Source organism: Saimiri boliviensis, chromosome 4 (genome assembly GCF_048565385.1).
Source record: "Saimiri boliviensis isolate mSaiBol1 chromosome 4, mSaiBol1.pri, whole genome shotgun sequence".
In the NCBI taxonomy this organism is placed as follows: Eukaryota; Metazoa; Chordata; class Mammalia; order Primates; family Cebidae; genus Saimiri; species Saimiri boliviensis.
The window spans coordinates 21591234-21612533 of NC_133452.1; the positions used below are offsets into that span (position 1 = coordinate 21591234).

General features: G+C 43.5%; 1 protein-coding gene across 1 annotated transcript in view; it reads right to left on the reverse strand.

Moving 5' to 3' along the window:
- SASH1 (SAM and SH3 domain containing 1) overlaps nucleotides 1-21300 on the reverse strand; it is a 283962-nt gene that overhangs the window by 215984 nt on the left and 46678 nt on the right. The window lies entirely within an intron of this gene.

A 21300-nucleotide genomic window follows, 5' to 3' on the forward strand; every position in this document is an offset into this window, starting at 1 on the left:
AAATACAAAAAACTAGCTGGGCATGGTGGCGCGTGCCTGTAATCCCAGCTACTCAGGAGGCTGAGGCATGAGAATTGCCTGAGCCCAGGTGGCGGAGGTTGCAGTGAGCCAAGATCGCGCCATTGCACTCCAGCCTGGGCAACAAGAGCGAAACTCCATCTCAAAAAAAAAATAAAATAAAATAAGGTAACTGTGTAATTGTATCCAATCAAATGTTTTCTTTGCTTTCTTCTGTGTCCATCCTATAAAAGCCTCCCCCTAGATTCCTTTGGTGGCATTCCTGAACGACTTCTGGTTTAGAGCTGTCAAGTCCATGAAATGTTGTTTGTTCAAATAAACTCTTTAAAAATGTTTATTGTGCCTCTATTTACCTCTTTAGCAGCAGTAAAGATACAGTTTCAAGGCTCAGTGGCTCCTGCCTGTAATCCTAGCACTTTGGGAGGCCGAGGTGGGCGGATCACCTGAGGTCAGGAGTTCAAGACCAGCCTGGTCAACATGGTGATACCCCGTTTCCATTAAAAATACAAAAAAAAAAAAAAAAATTAGCTGGGCATCATGGCGGGCACCTGTAATCGCAGCTACTGGGGAGGCTGAGGCAGGAGAATCTCTTGAACAGGGGAGGCAGAGGTTGCAGTGAGCCGAGATTGCACCACTGCACTCCAGCCTGGGCAACAACAGCAAGACTCCGTCTCAAAAAAAAAAAAAAAATGATACAGTTTCGTAATAGAAAGCACACATGTAATGAGGTCAAGACAGAGCTAGGTTTCAATTTTTAGTCAAGTTTCTATAAGACATTGGGAGAGTTATTTATCTTATCTGTGAAATGGGAAAAATTTCACCTATTTAATACAGTTGTGAGGTTATCTGTGATGACACAGGCACCTTGATGAATTACAATTCATCATTATAACCTTTCTCTTTTTACCCTCTTTTTGCTTCTCCTTGGTCTACCACTTATCCAGTAAGGCTACATGTATAAATAGGAAATTTCCTTGTTCATACCTAAGTCTCTGTGATCATACAGAGGAGTCAACTGTAGCTCTGAAATGCAGTTGCTGAGTAATGGAGTTGGGAGTTTACGTCTGGTGGGGCGGGGTGATTAGGACACTGCAGTTTTCATAGTAAAGGCAGTAATAGCAGCAGTAACAATCATTGTCATCATTTATGGAAAACCTACTCTCTGCCAATCATTGAGCTTGAGTTTCACAAGTATTTCAGTGAAACTTTAACGTTCCCCAAATGGAACTTATGATTTCCCACGGTGATCCAACCTTCCCTCTCTGCTTCTTTCTTGTTTCAGTCTTTGATTATAACCATTCATTTATTCAAACTACCAGCTTCATCCCTCCCATTCCCTCACCATCACTGCAATCTAAACTACAGATGAGCCTTGCTGATTCTAATTCTTTTTTTTTTTGGCGCGGGGGACAGAGTGTTGCTCTGTCGCCCAGGCTGGGGTTCAGTGGTGCAATCTCGTCTCACTGCAACCTCCGCCTCCCAGGTTCAAGTGATTCTCATGCCTCAACCTCCCCAGTAGCTGAGATTACAGACATGTGCCACCATGCTCGGCTAATTTTTGTATTTTTAGTAGAGACAGGCTTTCACCCTGTTGGTCTCAAACTCCTGACCTCAGTGAAAGTACTGGGATTACCAGAGTGAGCCACCATGCCTGGCCTAGAAGTCTTAAACTAGGTCAAAGTCATTCACTTCTCTTTACCTCCATTACCACTACGGGAGACCACATTGCCATCAATTCTAGATATTTTTATCTAGAGCAGTGCTTCTCAAAATACACATCCCACAACTCAGTCATTAGCATCACCAAGGAACTTGTTAGAAATGCAAATTTCCAGACTCTACTTCAAGCTTTGTACTGAGACACTCTGGGAGTGGGGCCAACAATTTCTTTTTTGGTTTTTTGTTTGTTTGTTTGTTTGAGACAAGGTCTCCCTCTGTCACCCAGTCTGGAATGCAGTGGCATGAACACCTGGGCCCAAGGGATCCTCCCACCTCAGCCTCTCAAGTAGCTGGAACTACAGGAATGCACCACCATGCCTGGCTAATTTTTTTTTAAATTATTTTTTGTAGACACAGGGTGTCCCTAGGTTGCCCAGGCTGGTCTTGAATTCCTTGTGCTGAAGCAAGTAATCTGTTTTTTAACAAGTTCCCCAGAGGATAGTGCCTAGTGTTCAAATTTGAAAGCCCATGCAGAGTAAGGAACAGGAGCTAAGGAAATATAAAGTTTTATAGTGGAATACAGTATATTAAAAATCTACACCAGTAGATTGTTTTTATTTGCATTTATTTATTTATTTAGGGACGGAGTATTGCTCTGTTGCCCACCCCGGAGTGCAGTGGCACGATCTTGGCTCACTGCAACTTTTGCCTCCTGGGTTCAAGGGATTCTCCTGCCTCAGCCTCTTGAGTAGCTGGGATTACAGGTGCATGCCACCAAGCCCAGCTAATTTTTTTTTTTTTTTTTTGAGACGGAGTTTTGCTGTTGTTACCCAGGCTGGAGTGCAATGGCAAGATCTCGGTTCACCACAACCTCCGCCTCCATGGTCAAGCAATTCTCCTGCCTCAGTCTCCCAGTTAGCTGGGATTACAGGCCACCATGCCTACCTAATTTTGTATTTTTAGTAAAGACGGAGGTGTTACCATGTTGGTCAGACTGGTCTCAAACTCCCAGCTTCAGGCGATTCACCCACCTCGACCTCCCAAAGTGCTGGGATTGCAGGCGTGAGCCACCGCACCTGGCAGTCTTTGGTATTTTGAGTAGAGACAGGATTTTATCATGTTGGTCTGGCTGGTCTCGAACTCCTGACCTCTGTGATCCACCTGCCTTGGCCTCCCAAAATACTGGGATTACATGCATGAGCCACTGCACCTGGCCAGTAGATTGTTTTCAAAGACTCACTGGCAAAAATAACCCACTGAATGAAGAAATCAGGTATTTAAAGATTTTTGGTTGTATCATTTTTTTTTAAGCTCTGTTGGATTTGAGATGCTTGGTTTTAAAGGGCAGACAATTAAATATTGAAATTAAAATGCATTCTCTATAAGAATAGCATATGTTTTAGGAACACAGATTCATTTAAATACTTGTTATTTGTTACAGATGACAACAACACGTTTTCCGCTTATAGCAGAGATTAAAACTGAAAGATTATAAATAGTCCAATTTATTTTTTACCATACTGCCTGCTGCTGAAATTGAGCAATGAAAGCAGATAAGCTCATTTAATTTTTGCCTACAGTCAGCAACCCTCTCTGGCACTCCTACATGGGGCATTCCACAATGCCTTGGGGGAACTGACTTTGGAAAGACTGATATGCTAAAACATTCTCCCCAGCACAAACCCACACCATCTCTTTTTTCCTACAAATGCCTTACAGGTGAGCCAAGCCCATGCTAAAACATTACCTGTTAAAAAGCCCTTCATCAGGGAGTGTTTGGTGAAAGAAGTGGGGAGAAGAGCTAAGAGCAAACTAAAGAGAAATTAAAACAATGTACAGAGAGCAGAACAGGCTAGGGAGAGAAGAGAAAAACATAGAGAAACTGCAGGGACGTAAATCCTTTTCTCTGGCCTGGGTAGGACGGGGGCGGTGGTCGGGGGGCGCATGCCTGTAATCCCAGCACTTTGGGAGGCTCAGGCAGAAGGATCACTTGAGTCTGGGGTTCTAGATCATCCTGGGCAACAAGATGAGATTCCGCCTTTATAAAAAATTAACCGCCGGGCGCGGTGGCTCAAGCCTGTAATCCCAGCACTTTGGGAGGCCGAGGCGGGTGGATCACAAGGTCAAGAGATCGAGACCATCCTGGTCAACATGGTGAAACGCCATCTCTACTAAAAATACAAAAGATTAGCTGGGCATGGTGGCGCGTGCCTGTAATCCCAGGTACTCAGGAGGCTGAGGCAGGAGAATTGCCTGAACCCAGGAGGCGGAGGTTGCGGTGAGCCGAGATCGCGCCATTGCACTCCAGCCTGGGTAACAAGAGCGAAAACTCCGTCTCAAACAAACAAACAAACAAACAAAATTAACCAGGTGCTGAGGCATGTCCCTGTAGTCCTGGCTAGGAGAGGCTGAGGTGGGAGGATCACCTGAGCCTGAGAGGTCAAGGCTGCAATGAGCCATGATTGTGCCACTTGCAATTCAACTTGGGCCACAAAGTGAGAAAAAGTTTCCCTGAAATATTTTCTTCTACTCTGACAAGCAATAGCCGGTTAGGTTTTCATCTGTGTTGATGTTATGTAAAGACCAAGTTCTGCTTGGGAATTATTTCATCGAAAATACCACAACAGGTATTTTATTATACACAGTGGGGTCAGCCTAGATGATTTCTGAACTATGTAGTTCAGAAATTGTAATTCTGAACTATGAAGATTCGAAATGATTTGATAACACATTATAGACAAGAAGCAGAGTCCTGGCAAGATGTCTACAGATGCCCATGAGGATCGAAAAAAGTAGGTTATATGAATTGCATCCCATACTGTTTAAGGCAGGACCCAAGAGACTTCAACTCACCATAAAGTTATTCTGAATTAAGATAAGAACAGCCTCTCCTACAGAGAACCATAAGATTATATGAAAGCTTTAAAATTTATTGAAAATTCTCCTAAGTGTCATGTCTCCACTTGACCCTCAGGAGAAGAACAAAAGGAAACACAGAGGGAAATAATCTTTAGAATCACACTTCTTGCTATTTCTCTTTTTAGCTTAGGAGATACAAAAAATAAAAAGGGCCTGGGCATGGTGACTCATGACTGTAATCTCAGCACTTTGGGAGGCCAAGATGGGCAGATCACTTGAGGTCAGGAGTTCGAAACCAGCCTGGCCAACATAGCGAAACTCCATCTCTACTAAAAGTACAAAAATTAGCTGGGTGTGGTGGTACGTGCCCGTAATCCCAGCTACTCTGGAGGCTGAGGCAGGAGAATCACTTGAACCAGGGAAGCGAAGGTTGCAGTGAGTCAAGATTGCGCCATTGTACTCCAGCCTGGGCCACAAAAGTGAAACTCCATCTCAGAAAAAATAAAAAAGTACAAATAAAAAAATAAAAAGGAATGGGTTAATAAGGGATTGGAGATTGTTAACTGTTTTCTAGTTGCGCAAGAAAAGACTTAAAAGTGCAGCTGGGAAGTATCCAGCAACCAAACTGATTTATCAATCTTGTCTTCTAATAAACTTGATCCTCAGAGAAGGCCTACTCGCTGTCTCTCTTGATCTTAAACATGGTTAGGGAAAAGATTTTTTTCCAATAAATGTTAAAGCTCCAGTGAAAACTCTTGCTCTGCTTATTTGAGGTGCCATCATCTTTACATAGTACAAAAGATTCTCACTCACATAATTAATCCTAGGAAACAGAAGATCACTACAGTCTCATCCAGATTTGAAGTATACTTGCCCAATACTTTGAGTAAACACCACCACCACATGTATGATTAATGACATTTGCATGAGTTTTTTAAAACAGGCAGATCACTGAGTATAACATTCTGGGAAAAATATGTGTTGAGTCATTACAAAGGAAAGTTTGATATCCTTTCTTACGACTCATTTTTTAAGTCACAGATCTACTAGATAATTACTTGAGGAAGACCCATGAGTGTCAGAGGCACTGTGGAGCCCTGAGGTTAACTCTCTTTATGTCTGTTCTCTGTCTTTCATGGAAATGCCAACATTTTTGTATCAGAAGGAGCATGATTTTTTATACTAGTGAAATTCATCTGCCAACTCTTACAGAGACACTCAAATTCCTCTTCCTGAAAAAAAGGAAAACTTTACTTTTCCTTCAGCTGTAAAATTCTATTGTTTTAGAGTCTCAGAAACATATATCTTTCTCCTCATGCCATCTAACTCTTCTTACCAAGTATAGTAAGTCATATGGACTCACCCCTGTTGAAGGCCATGTTCCTCTCCAGAGTACTTTCCTTCAAATTTTATTTCCTGTGACACACACAGATGCGCGCGCGCACACACACACACACACACACACACACACAGGCTCAATTACCTCAGTTTTTCTGAGCTGCCTTATACAATTGAAGATATAAATAAATGAACTCCACCAAGAACTCATCAAAAGAGATGGCGCCATGACAATGTCTCAATGAGTTTCTCACATATAGAGAGGGAAGCTTCAAGTGACAGGACACTGGGGTCATGGTTACTTTTTAAATAGTGCCTTGGTCAAGCTGAGTGAAACAATCCCTGTTAAGGGAAGCACATAACATGCTCTGCTCCTATGGTTAGTGCTGGCCTGAATGAGGTTTGAAATCTAAAAGACATATTAATATGGGTGAGCAGGCACCAGATTTTCTGCACCATTTCCCTCTCAATGAACGCAATTTTTTTTAATGGATTGTCTAGGCATAATTTTTTTTCCTATGCGTTATAAATGAAATAACTAGGTGCTAGCTATCTAATGAATGTTCTCAAAACATAGATGATGTTGATTCCAATAGCAAAGAGACACTTAACAAAGAACCCTTGTTCTAGAAATGAGGTCATTTGGCCAGTCTATCCATTAAGAAAAAGCCTATTTTGCTTTCAGAGGTCACCTATTGGGGCAGGAAATCCATCTTTCAGCCAGTGAACTAACATCTGGCCTAAGTCTTCTAAGCTAAAATGTCAATTTCCTGATCTAAATGGAACACACATGAAAGAAAAAGAGATGAAAAATACAGATCCTCATTTGCTGAAGAATTCTTCAACAGAAGATAAAGATTCTCCAGAAAAGAGCTACTCTTTTAGTGACCAAAACCAACGAAAATGGTAAAATACTTGGATGAAATATTTTCTTCTGTAATAATGGAAAGATAAATGACAGCGAGGGGCAAATCAATCATTCACTGGTAAATCAATAAATAAATCTACTTTAATCTAGACCAACTAATCACAATTCATGGTGATTCGTTCCAGGCTGGGCAAGTTTTACTTTTGTGCTGAGAAATGGGGTCAGGAAAACGCTTACTAGGTGCAAAAGTAATTGCAGGTTTTCCGCTACTTTTATACTTTTAATAACGAAATCAACAGGATAAAACTTGAAGAGAATTAGGAGGGTGTTTAATCTACATAAGGAAGGAATTTTTTTAAAGCTGTTTAAAAGTGCCATAAAATAGCCAGGTGTAGCACGCCTGTAGTTCCAACTACTTGGGAGGTTAAGGCTGGAGAATCACTTGAGGCGAGGAGTTCAAGGCTGCAGTGTGCACTAATCGCATGTGTATTTGCCGAACTTCAGCCTGGACAACAAAGTGAGACCCCATCCCTTAAACAAAATGTGCCATAAAATACTGTATGATTCTCTAATTTGCCACTCAGTTTTTGTTTTTGTTTTTGTTTTTTTGAGACAGCATCTCACTCTGGAGTACAGTGGTGCGATCTCGGCTCACTGCAATCTACCTCCTGGGTTCAAATGATTCTCCTGCCTCAGCCTCCCGATAGCTGGGACTACAGGCACACGCCACCATGCCCAGCTAATGTTTTGTATTTTTAGTAGAGATGGAGTTTCACCATATTGGCCAGGATGGTCTTGATTTCCTGACCTCATGATCCGCCTGCCTCAGCCTCCCAAAGTGCTGGGATTATAAGGCGTGAGCCGCTGCATCTGGCACCTTTTTTTGTGCTTTAAAAATATTCCATAATTTTGACTAATCTTTCTTCTACCAGTATACATTATGGAGATTTGTATTGTATGTGTCATTCATTCATTCACCCATTCATTCATTCATTCATTCATACATGTAACAAATACTGATTGAGTACCATTATGTCTGACAGATGTCAGGTCTGGTGTTCAGGATCATCTAGTCTAGTAAGGGAGACAGACAAGCAAATAATGGGCATATATATCCCACAAAGAGGGTCTCAGAGGAGAGAATGGCCAACATTGTGGGAAGCAAGAAGAGTTCATGTAGGAGTTAATCCCTATGAAGGGATTGAGGAGCACAGGACTCACCAGCCAGTAATGGAAGTGAAAGGAAAGATAGATTTTCTAGGCAAAAGGAAAAGTCTGGAGATGTTAGTAAGGTCCTAATGTGGAGGGCAGGATGGGACAGTGGAAGTAGGAAGCAGTAATGAGGGTGGCCCTGTATGCCAAGCTCAGAGGGAGGATTTTATTATGTGTGCTCTGTCTAGTGGCATGCATTGCTATAACTCCACCCCTATTTATCTTTCAAGCAAGAAAGCTGAGTAGTAATCCAAGTGCATGGTAAAATCTCATTATGTCTTAACAGCTACTGTGATAAGAGCAATGTTAGCCAGTGGTAGTGGCTCACACCTGTAATCCCAGCATTTTGGGAGGCCAAGGCAGGTGAACTCACCTGAGGTCAGAGTTCAAGACCAGCCTTGATTACGTGATGAAACTCCAGCTCTACTAAAAATACAACCATCAGCTGGGCATGGTGGTGCGTGGTTGTAATTCCAGCTACTCAAAAGACCGAGGCAGGAGAATTGCTTGAACCTGGGAGGCGAAGGTTGCAGTGAGCCAAGATCATGCCATTGCACTGCAGTCTGGGCAATGGAATGAGACTCTGTCTCAAAAAAAAAAAAAAAAAAAAAAAAAAAAATAGCTGGGTATGGTGGCTCATGCCTGTAATCCCAATACTTTGGGAGGCTAAGGTGGGTGAATCACCTGAGGTCAAGAGTTTGAGGCCAGCCTGGCCAACATGGTAAAACCCTGTCTCTACTAAAAATACAAAAAGACAGGCACAGTGGTAGGTGCCTGTAATCTCAACTACTGAGGAGGCTGAGGCAGGAGAATTGCTTGAACCCAGGAGACGGAGATTGCAGTGAGTGAAGATTGTGCCACCGCACTCCAGCCTGGGAGGCAGAGAGAGACTCTGTCTCCAAAAAAAAAAAAAAAAAAAAGGTTCAAGAGCAATATGGAGTCACTGAGGATTGTACATGGGGAAGTGCTAACCTGTCTGATGTAGGTTCATTTCAAAATTAATGGCAATAAGAAGCCTAACCTAGAAGAAGATGGAATTTGAGACAAGACAACTTCTTTTTTTTTTTTTTTTTTTTTTTTTTGAGATGGAGTTTCGCTCTTGTTACCCAGGCTGGAGTGCAATGGCGCGATCTCGGCTCACCACAACCTCCGCCTCCTGGGTTCAGGCAATTCTCCTGCCTCAGCCTCCTGAGTAGCTGGGATTACAGGCACGTGCCACCATGCCCAGCTAATGTTTTGTATTTTTAGTAGAGACGGGGTTTCACCATGTTGACCAGGATGGTCTCGATCTCTTGACCTCGTGATCCACCCGCCTCGGCCTCCCAAAGTGCTGGGATTACAGGCTTGAGCCACCGCGCCCGGCCAAGACAAGACAACTTCTAAGAGTCACGCTACTAATTCAGGCAAGAGGTTACCATGGCACTGGGGCAAATACAGTGGATTTGCTCACCTAACACGCATCCTGACTCCTGTATAGCATGCAGGGACTGGGAGGCTAAAAAGTACATTTTTCAGGGTTTCCTTGCAGCTGAGGTTGATATGGTTTGGCTGTGTCCCCACCCAGATCTCATCTTGAATTGTAGTTCCCATAATCCACACGTGTTGTGGGAGGGACCCAGTGAGAAGTAATTAAATCTTGGGGGCGGTTACCTCCATGCTGTTCTCATGATGGTGAATTCTTGTAAGATCTGACAGCTTTTTGTTTTTGTTTTTGAGACGGAGTCTAGCTCTGTTGCCCAGGCTGGAGTCCAATGGCATAATCCTGGCTCACCGTGACCTCCGCCTCCAGGGTTCAAGTGATTCTCCTGCTTCAGCCTCCTGAGTAGCTGGGATTATAGGCACCCATCACCACGCCTGGCTAATTTTTGTATTTTTAGTAGAGATGGGGTTTTACTGTGTTGGCCCTGCTGGTCTCCAACTCCTGACCTCATGATCTGCCTGCCTCAGCCTCCCAAAGTGCTGGGATTACAAACATAAACCACCATGCCTGGCAGATCTGATGATTTTTTAAGAGGCTTTTCCTGCCGTCCAAAGTGTCTCACGCTTGGAATCTTAGCACTTTGGGAGTATGAGGCAGGTGGATCACCTGAGGTCAGGAGCTCAACGGCAGTCTGGCCAACTTGGTGAAACCCTGTCTCCCCTAAAATACTTCAAAAATTAGCTGGGCGTGGTGGTGGGTGCCTGTAATCCCAGTTACTCAGGAGGCTGAGGCTGGAGAATTGCTTCAACCCAGGAGGTGGAGGTTGCAGTGAGCCGAGATCACGCCACTGCACTCCAGGGTGACTCTATCTCAAAAAGTAAAAAAGAAAAGAAAAAAAGAGGCTTTTCCCCCACATCTTCACCCTGCACTTCTCATTCCTGCTATCATGTGAACAAGGAAGTGTTTCCTTCCCCTTCTGCCATGAGTGTAAGTTTCCTGAGGCCTCCCCAGCCATGCAGAGCTATGAGTCAATTAAATCTCTTTTCTTTATAAATTACCCAGTCTAGGGCACTTCTTTACAGCAGAATGAAAACAGACTAATACAGAGGTCAAGGATGTAATTGAGGTTCTACCAAGTTAATACATTTGCCTAAGGCTTTTGTTGGTAAGCAGGGTGTGGCTCAGTGCCTGTGTGGCTGGCACAGAAGGAAACAGAAGCATCGCAATTCCACAGCTTTGGCTTCTGGATCTCACTTCTACGGCCCTGGCTTCCTGATCGCGATTCCACAGCCCTGGCTTCCGGCTCTGGGGGCTGCCGATAGCATCGGAGGCATCGGTTAGTTCTTGGTGGCCCAGTTCTGGGTGAGGTTAGCAGACTTAGGGTGCCCAACCATCCTAGTTTGACCAAACCTACCACAGTTTTAGCACTGGAAATCCTGCATTCTGAAAAGCTCTCACTCTCAGGCTAACTAGACTGCTAGTCACACTGTAAAGCTGCATTATTCCTGAAAGCTCAGCCCAGAGTCTGTTTCTTTGTCTTTCTAATAATTCAAGCCATCTATGTATCTTAATAAATACCTTAAAAAAAAAATCTACTTTTTTCTGCAGCTAAGAACTTGGAGGAAGACAGCCATGAGCAACGGCTATAAGGCCGGAGTGGGGAAGAATAATTTGAGAACATTCCCAAGCTGAATTGGAAGGACTGGGTGATTTATTGGATGGCGGAGTTGAAGAAAGGAAAGGAATCAAGGCCAATTTCAGGTTTCTGGCTTGTGCAACCAGGCAGGGGACAGTGGCACTCAATGAGGCAGGGAACACAGACGTGGGAGCAGGTTTGAGAAGGAAAAGGAGTCTAGTTTGACCTGCGCGGAATTTTAACTGTTTTTGGAATAAGCACGTCCACAGCTCATGGATAATCCTGAAGTCAGGAGGGCAGTTTGGGCAAGAGATGTGTCCTGACTACAGAGGAATCCTTAAATGATTTTCTCTTTTTTTCTTGAGACAGAGTCTTGCTCTGTTGCCAGGCTGGAGTGCAGTGGCACAATCTCGGCTCACTGCAACCTCTGTCTCCCAGGTTAAAGCAATTCTTCTGTCTCAGCCTCCCGAGTAGTTGGGACTACAGGCGTGCACCACCACACCCAGCTAATTTTTGTATTTTTGGTAGAGACAGGGTTTCACCATGTTGGCCAAGTTGGTTTTGATCTCTGGACCTCATGATCCGCCCGGCTCAGCCTCCCAAAGTGCTGGGATTACAGGTGTGAGCCACCGCGCACCTGGTCCCTTAAATGATTTTCTACCACTTTGTCCTCGGTTCTTCATGACCTGGTTCCTCCAGCCTGCTCCCCTCCCATTTTTCATTCTTGAGTCATACCGCACTGATGCTTGTTTTTAATGGAGAACCTCACTCCTCTATTCATGTGGGTCACACATGTAGCCTCCATACTTCTGGCTCATGTATGCCTGAGCAGCACCTCTTTAACTGGTGTCAGCCTGCAGGCATGTCATCCAGGAAGCTTTCCCTGGCCTTTCTCAGAGCTGGGAGAATTGATCCTGTTCTGCATCTCGGTATCACCCAGCTATTCTCCTATCACAACAGTTATCCTGCTTCTTTGTAAATGTTTACTGAGTTGGATCTCTTCTGTTTAATTGCAAGCTCTGTGAAGGGAGGGACCATGGAGTCTTACTCACTGCTAATACTCCAGTGCTTAGCCTCAGCCTGGCTCATAGCAGAGATTCAGATGTTACGTATTTGATAAAGGAAGTCACAAATGGAGACAAAGCCAAGCAGTGAATATCAAATGAGGGTACACATTAGAATCACTGTGACACTTTTAAAAAGTACAGGTGTCCTGGCCCTGGCTGGAACTGTGTCAAAATCATTGGATATGGGGCTCAGATATGTTTATTTTTTTATTTTTTGAAAGAGCCGCTGTTGGCCAGGCATGGTGGCTCATGCCTGTAATCTCAGCACCTTGGGAGGCTGAGGCTGGCAAATCATTTGAGGTCAGGAGTTTGAGATCAGCCTGGCCAATGTAGTGAAACTCCACCTCTACGAAAAATACAAAAATTAGTGGGGCATGGTGGTATACCCTGAAATCCAGCTACTTGGGGCTAAGGCAGGAGAATCACTTGAACTTGGGAGGCAGAGGTTGCAGTGAGCTGAGATGCTGGGTGACAGAGCTAGACCCCTGTCTCAAATAAAAAAGGAAAAAAGAAAAGAAAGAAAGAAGGAAGGAAGGAGGGAGGGAGGGAGAGAGGGAGGGAGGAAGGAAAGAGAGAGAGAGAGGGAAGGAGGAAGGAAGGAAAGAGAAAGAGAGGGAGGGAGGAAGGAAGGAAAGAGAGAGAGAGGGAGGGAGGAAGGAAGGAAGGGAGGGAAGGAAAAGAAAAGAAAAGAAAGGAAGAAAGAGAAAAAAGAAAGAAGAAAATAAAAAGGAAGGAAGGACAGAAAGAAAGAGGAAAGAAAGAAAGAAGAAAGAAAGAAAAAGTTACAGCTGCTCAAAGGCCAGCCAGAAGCAGTACTGCTATCAAGGGGGGCGGCCCATAGAGTGAAATGTGATTTCTTTTCCATTATTTGGTATGTGGGCCACTACCCCCCTTGATATTTTCTAGCAGCGGCACCAATCAGCTTTTTTCAGAGGGTCTTGTCCAGGTATTTCCACCAGCTCTGGGATCTGAAGTAAAGTATTCTCCCCTTATCCTTGGAGGCTAGATTCCAAGACCCCCAGTAAATTCCTGAAACCGTGTATAGTACTGAACCCTACAGATACTATGTTTTTTCTCAGATGTAGATACTTATGATAAAGTGTTTAACTTAGGTATAGTAATAAATTAACAACTTATGATACAACAGAACAATTATAACCATATGCCAGCATTACTGCTCTTGTACTTCGGGGCCATTATGAAGCAAAATAAGGGTGACTTGAACAGCAATACAGCGACAGTGAATCATAACTGCGTCAGCTACTAAGTGACTACTACGTAGACTGGACAGAGGGAGGAGTCACATCCTGGGAGGGATGGCGCTGGACAGCACAAGACTTCATCATGTTCCTCAGAATGGAGTGAAATTTCAAATTTATACATTGTTTATTTATTGAATTTTCCATTTAGTATTTTAGGACTGAGTTTGATTGTGGGTAACTAAAATTGAGAGAGAGAAAAAAACAGGAATAAAGGGGACAACAGTAATTCACAATCTCCCAGGCTCCTTAACTCCAAACTGAACGGGGTGAAAAGAGATACCTGGCCGGGCGCGGTGGTTCGTGCCTGTAATCCCAGCACTTTGGGAGGCTGAGGTGGATCACCTGAGGTTGGGAGTTCGAAACCAGCCTGACCAACATGGAGAAACCCTGTCTTTATTAAAAGTACAAAAAAAATAGCCCGACATGGTAGTGAGCACCTGTAATCCCAGCTACTTGGGAGGCTGAGGCAGGAGAATCACTTGACCCCAGGAGGTGGAGGTTGTAGTGAGCACAGATTGCGCCACTACACTCCAGCCTGGGCAATAAGAGCAAAACTCTGTCTCTCTCTCTCTCTCTCTCTCTCTCTCTCTCTCTCTCTCTATATATATATATATATATATATATATATATCTGTGGCTTCTTCCATATTAAATAATAGAAGAATGGTTAAATGAATGATGACATGATGTCTTGAAGGAACAATATCTGTGGATTTCATTGTTAATATTGTGTAAAATATGTAACAGCATAGGAAAATATTCTCTGTGTAAAAAACTTTAAGAAATCGGTAGTGTACATGTACAAAGGTGAGAAAAGAAACTACAAATGTTCTATGCCCATGTTTGCAGTACAGTAAGGAGCTCAATAAGTATTTTTTGAACAAACAAATAAATGAATGTCAAATGAAAGCTGCTGATGCATTCAGATGGTAAGATTTTGAATTAAACAATCTGAAAATTTTCCTGTACAGTTACTATGCTGCTTAATGATAAGCACAATGTTAATAATAAACTGGTTATTTATTGTGTACAGGCACCATCCTATATATTAGATATTTTGCAATGCTACGTAGTCACTGCCTTGGAAAATATGCCTGCTATTTCCAGACTCAAGCATTCATGGAAACAAATTCAATGCCAGCCAGACACAGAAGTGCCCTAAAAATTAGTCTGGTGAATGAATGAATAAATGCCTCAATGAGGGACAGTGGCAGAAACTGAGGCCCATGATACTAGGGCCTTAGACCAAAGGTCTCTGGTGTGATGCATGGGTGTGAATCCTCAGTCTACGTCCCAGGCTTCGAGACTCTCTATGTAAGTAATGGCTAGTATTGGAATGATTGAGTTTCTGAAGCCGAGAAACAAAGAGTTCTTTTCTAAACAGTTTCAGAAAGCACAACCTTTTACCTAACTTATGATAGTTCCTGAGTGCCTCCCTGTTAACTAATGGAATGCATTGCTAAAGGTTGACGCGTTATAGTGTTTCCAAAAAGCCAGGAATGCGCTATGGCAACTATTTCATGAATGGAACCTGAATGGATCCAGTATCCAGCAAAAGCAAGCAGAGGTTAGGAGTCCCATTACATTTTTTTTTTCTCAATATTTTCTCAAACCTCCTAAATAATAACAAATATTCAGGAACCATTTCTTTTGATCCACCCATCGTGTTTAACTTTCCTGGTTTTTCAGGTTTCATGATAAACATCGTGTCACAGAGGAACAAGAGCTCCTTAATGGACCAAATTTTATCCCTGGCGTATGCAAGTAAGGGTTCTGTAGAGACCATTGGAATTTCTTGACTTCATCCAAGAGAAGTATTTAGCCTTTGGTCAATAATACAAGCAATTTCACCCTTGATTTTTCTTGGATACAGAGTCTACCTTCTTTGCTATTCATCTCTAGATTTTCCAGTGAAAGCCACTATTTTTGAAGTTGCTCTGCGCCGTTGGCTATTTCTCTTGATGCCTTCCTTTTCCAGCTAACTCAGAACGGAGTGCAAAGTCAGCCAGGTGCCATGTCTGATCACCATCCTATTCCTCAAGGCAGAAATGGCAGTATTTTTAAGCACAGCAATCTCAGAGGTTCTTCTGTGTCAGTAGCTCATATGACAAAGAGCTTCATTTTGATCTTTCATGCACATTTATACCCAAGATACACACCTCTTCTCGTAATTCTATAATCTCTGACATACCAGATCTCAGGCATCTCTGTAAAGCAATCATAAACACTACCTGCATTATCTCAACATACGGTGACTGATTTCTCTCAAAAACATTTATAATCTATGAAGGAGCCGGGCACGGTGGCTCAAGCCTGTAATCCCAGCACTTTGGGAGGCCGAGGCGGGTGGATCACGAGGTCGAGAGATCGAGACCATCCTGGTCAACATGGTGAAACCCCGTCTCTACTAAAAACACAAAAAATTAGCTGGGCATGGTGGTGCATGCCTGTAATCCCAGCTACTCAGGAGGCTGAGGCAGGAGAATTGCCTGAACCCAGGAGGCAGAGGTTACGGTGAGCCGAGATCGCGCCATTGCACTCCAGCCTGGGTAACAAGAGCGAAACTCCGTCTCCAAAAAAAAAAAAAATCTATGAAGGAAAGACAGCAAAACATTTCATAAGCCAATGGTGTCCAACGCTACTCCTCTCTTGGTATATAAAACAAAATGTCTCACTTTCAGTGCCTAGGAGGAGAAAAATGGAGACTCCAAATAATGCGCGCTACCTAGCACTTCCTAAGAGCTTTCTGCTAATCGTAGATGCATTCTGGGCAAACCAATTAATCTGGGCGTGATGCCCTGAAGTGGGCCGTGTGCTGTTTGAAGTCAGTAACAGTGTGACATATATCTCTGCTCTGTACCCGCTTAATTTGTCCCTGGCTGGAATACATGAACTTTTATTTGTGCTATTATCATCATATCCTGTCTAGACTGAAAACAGTTTCAGAGTGGCTCCCTTCATATTCAGTGCATTAAAAATAAAGAGGCCAGTCTGCCCCACCCTGCCTATGCTTGGGACTCTGGTGGGTTCCCTCTCAGCCTCTCTCAACTAAAATAGCAGAAACAGAGGGACGACTGTGGAAGCTGCTGCCAGCTGGAAAAACCTAGATAAGGGTATAACTTGACAAGAAATTGTCAACAATGCATTCTGACTCCGGGAATGTTATATTCTCAGTAAATCATTAGGGAAAATAATAAAGGTTTTATTTTCATGAAAGTAATAAAGCTAGGCAGAAGCAATGTTTGGACTATGTTTTGATTCTGTTTTGAAAACACTGGTGCTCCAGGAAATCCATGAACAAAAAGATGACTGTATCCTCAAGGCTGTGAGGAGAAGAATCTATTGGTCATAGCACAGGGATTTAGGAAAGTTGAAAAGCCCATGGGTGGGGCAACCTATTTTTAGCTTTGAGATTTTTATTTTTTCCTTGAGACAGGGTCTTGATCTATTGCTCAGGCTGGAGTGTAGTGGCACAATCATAAGCACTACTGAAGCCTTGACCTCCCAGGCTCAAATGATCCTTCCACCTTAGCCTCCTGAATAGCTGGGACTATAGACATGCACCACCACACCCAGCTAATTGTTAATTTTTCTGGTGAGATGGGGCCTCACTATGTTGCCCAGACAGGTCATGAATTCCTGGGCTTAAGCAATCCTCCTGCCTCGGCCTCCCAAGTATTTGCATGAGCCACTGTGCCTGGCATAGTTTTGAGATTTTGACAGGGCAAGAAAGCTCCCATAGCTAGAGCAAGAAAGCCTCTTAAATTTAAAAAAGTTTGAATTTATATAAAACTGATCAACTAATGGGGTTACTTGCATCATAAAAAAAGTACTGTCCTTTTATTTTGATTTTATTTATTTATTTTTTTGAGACTGAGTCTCACTCTGCAACCCAGGCTGGAATGTAGTGGCATGATCTCGGCTCACTGCAATCTCTGTCTCCTTGGTTCAAGCAATTCTCCTGCTTCAGCCTCCTGAGTAGCTGGAATTACAGGTATGCACCACCACACCCAGCTAATTTTTGTATTTTTTTTTAGTAGAGACAGGGTTTCACCATGTTGGTCTGGTTGGTCTTGAACTCCTGACCTCATGATTCGCCTGCCTCAGCCTCCCAAAGTGCTGGGATTACAGGCATGAACCACCGTGCCCAGAAGTACTGTCCTTTTAAACATTTCATCAAAGAATCTAAGGTAGTGGTTGAACAGATAGCTTTTGGTGTTACATAAAGTTCAACTCCCAGAATGTTACTCTCGAAGGTTCACTTTCTCAGTTATTAAATGGGGTCAATAGTAGTGCTTATGACATACTGTTGATAGGACAAATAAAAAAGTTAGTTTATAGAGCACTGAATACCATGAGTGCCAGGTGTAAGGCTGGTTTCCTCGCCGGGAGTTCAAATGTGCCCATCTCCCTCCCTGCTTGAAAGTTATCAGAATATGCCGATCATCTAGCTCCGCCTTGGAAATCCCCTCTGCACTGGGCACTTAGCCAGCTCACCGGAAGTCCCACCTACCTACCAATAGCAGCTCACCCCGTCCACATCCTGTTTCTCCAAATCCAATCACATGCCTTCACTCCCTATAAAACCCCCTCCTAAGAGGAGTCAGGCTCGACTTCCCTGGCCCCTCTCCCCAGGACCACAGAACCTTCCGTGGGAGCTGAATAAATTGGTATCTAATTTTCTTGGGCTGGCCTCAGTTTCCTCGTTTTATTTATTTATTTATTTTTTTGAGACGGAGTTTCTCTTCTTGTTACCCAGGCTGGAGTGCAATGGCGCACTCTTGGCTCACCACAACCTCCGCCTCCTGGGTTCAGGCAATTCTCCTGCCTCAGCCTCCTGAGTAGCTGGGATTACAGGCACGTGCCACCACGCCCAGCTGATTTTTGTATTTTTAGTAGAGACAGGGTTTCACCATGTTGACCAGGATGGTCTTGATCTCTTGACCTCGTGATCCACCCGCCTCGGCCTCCCAAAGTGCTGGGATTATAGGCGTGAGCCACCGCGCCCGGCCAGTTTCCTTGTTTTTAACTCAGCAATAAACCTACAGAGAATAAACTTTACACCACGTAGTAAATGATCAACAGAAACATATTAGCAACTTTAAAAATTATTATGTGGAAAAGTACTTACTATAATCTCTACCTGGCATAAAGGGAGCAGTCATAGTTAATATATGATCACAGTGGTTATTAAATTTTTCATTTAAATTCTATTTAATAACAGTAATAAATAGTAGCTCAATTAATCCCTTAAATGCTTACAGATCATTAACTACTTTAAAAATCATTTATACCTGGCTGAGTGTAGTAGCTCACACCTGTAATCCCAGCACTTTGGGAGGCCGAGGCAGGCAGATCACCTGAGGTCAGGAGTTTGAGACCAGCCTGAGCAACGTGGTGAAACCCTGTCACTACTGAAAATATAAAATATTAGCTGGGCATGGTGGCATGTTCCTGTAATCCCAGCTGCTCTGGAGGCTGAGGCAGGAGAATTGTTTGAACCCAGGAGGCGGAGGTTGCAGTGAGCCAAGATCGCGACATTGCACTCCAGCCTGGGCGCAACAGAGCGAGACACCATCTCAAAAATAATAATAATAATTTATACCATTTTTTATTAATAGACTTGAAACCTAGGAGAGCGAAAGGAATTCTAAACCCACCCTCGCTTTCTTGTCCCTCCTCTTGAGCTGCAGACCATAATGATGTCGGTTGGAGAAGCAGGAAAGCAAATAAAAAGAATGCCTATTTCCAAACTGTTGTTTGAGGGCCTAAAATGAAAACTTATGCTGTAGATTAAAGGGAAATGACCGTGAATGTCTTAGAAATAACTCCTAAATTCAGGCACAACATAATACACTCAGCATGGTTAAGTAAATTCCTCATTACCATATAAATTGTTTTCAAGTCTGATCTAATGGGATATGATTAATAATTGGGATTTGTTTTCTTCCAAGAAGCTGAATGATTGAAGGGAACCTGATACAGTTTAAAGGACCATTTCTAAAGTGATCAAGTAGTTCTTGTTTTGTATAAACAGAAGTATTCTGACTAGAATTAGAATGAGCTCCTCGTGGAGACTGAATGAGGGAGTGTGTAGCTGTGGCCTTGGAGGGACATGAGTTCCCCTCAGGAAGTGGGGTTGCTGCCACTCACCATATGGCTTCTAAAATGAGAATTACAACAATTATGGCTGCTCTGGGACAGGACTTCTGACTCCGTGCTGTTTATACTCTGATTAGAATACCTGGTTAGGCTCCCAGTGTCGCTTGGGCTACATCCCACTCCTGTTTTCTCTCTGGACCATTTCTGAGACGCAAAAGCTTGTTTCTGATGTAAATTTAATGCAACCAGAGTTGCTTATGAAAATCTGGACAGGAGGCCAGGCGTGGTGGCTCACGCCTGTAATCCCAGCACTTTGGGAGACTGAGACAGGCGGATCACGAGTTCAGGAGTTCGAGACCAGCCTGGCCAACATAATGAAACCCTTCTCTACCAAAAATACAAAAGATTAGCTGGGTGTGGTGGTGGGTGCCTTTAATCCCAGCTACTCAGGAGGCTGTAGCAGGAGAATTGCTTGAACCTGGGAGGTGGAGACTGTACCATTGTACTCCAGCATGGTGACAGAGTCAGACTCCATCTCAAAAAAAAAAAAAAAAAAAAAAAAAGAAAGAAAGAAAGAAAGAAAATCTGAACAGGAAAACACTGAGCTTATACTAAAGGTGATTTTCAGAGGAACAAGGTTTCCTTGTTGAAGTTGTTCAAAATTCAGAGCTATGCAAGGGGAAGGGAAGGATTAGCAACTTAAGGGAAATAAAACCAGCAAAATAAGTCCTTTGATGAGGAATTTATGCAATGTGTTCAAGCCAGTTGACACAATTACAGCTCCCACTTCTCTGCCAGAAGGAGCAGGTAGCAGTGTCTAATTCCATTGCCCACCCTACACCCTGCATGCAGCCGCATGCCACAGTCACCGAGGCCCCTGTTAATTAGAAACAGCATTCAAATGACATGCCATCTGCTCTACAAATGTCATCAAGCTTGTGCCACCTGTTGAGGGCTTGCGGGGGCAGTGGAAGGGTAAAAAGTCTCGAAACAGGTTTGTGTATTTATACAAACAAAGAACCATTTGATTCAATGTCCTCCCTCTCCCACTACCCTCTCCTCCCTTTCTTTGCCGGAAATACTTTCGAATAGTTTTGCAGCAGTATTTTCTACCCAGAAGAGCATTTAAATACCATGCGCCAGGAATCACAGGACATTTAAAAAATATGCAATATACCCCAATTAGTAGGGAAAGTCATAGCTTGAAGCTACTCTTGAGCCATTCCCCACTTGCATTCACAAATAAACATGAAGGGGAAGTGCAGCCAAGAGGATTTGCGCTTAATGAATTTTCTCCGGGTGAATATTAAGACATTGGAATGGGTATACAGGAGAGCATGAAAACTCTTTTCCAAAGATCTGGACGTTAGAATTAGGATGTCCAAATCAGGACATCATGTCAGCTTCCGCAAGCGTCCCTCCTAGCCTCCCCCTTGTACAACATCTGGGCCCAAATGGGAGGTTTGGCTCAATTGGTCTCTCTTCTCTCTGCCACTAACTTTTAAGACTCCTTTTTTGTTGGGGAAGGGTGTTGTTTGTTTTTTTCCTGGTGTCATTTGGTGAAACTCCCTCCTCCATCCCTCTACATCCCATTGAATATGTTGACGCTTCTACCTGTCCTTTCAGACACAATCCAGGGCAGGGCACGGTGGCTTAAACCTGTAATCCAAGCACTTTGGGAGGCTGAGGCAGGTGGATCATTTGAAGTCAGGAGTTTGAGACCAGCCTGACCAGCAAGGTGAAACCCCATCTCTACTATAAATATAAAAAATTGGCCGGGCGTGGTGGCTCAAGCCTGTAATCCCAGCACTTTGGGAGGCCGAGGCAGGTGGATCACAAGGTCAAGAGATCGAGACCATC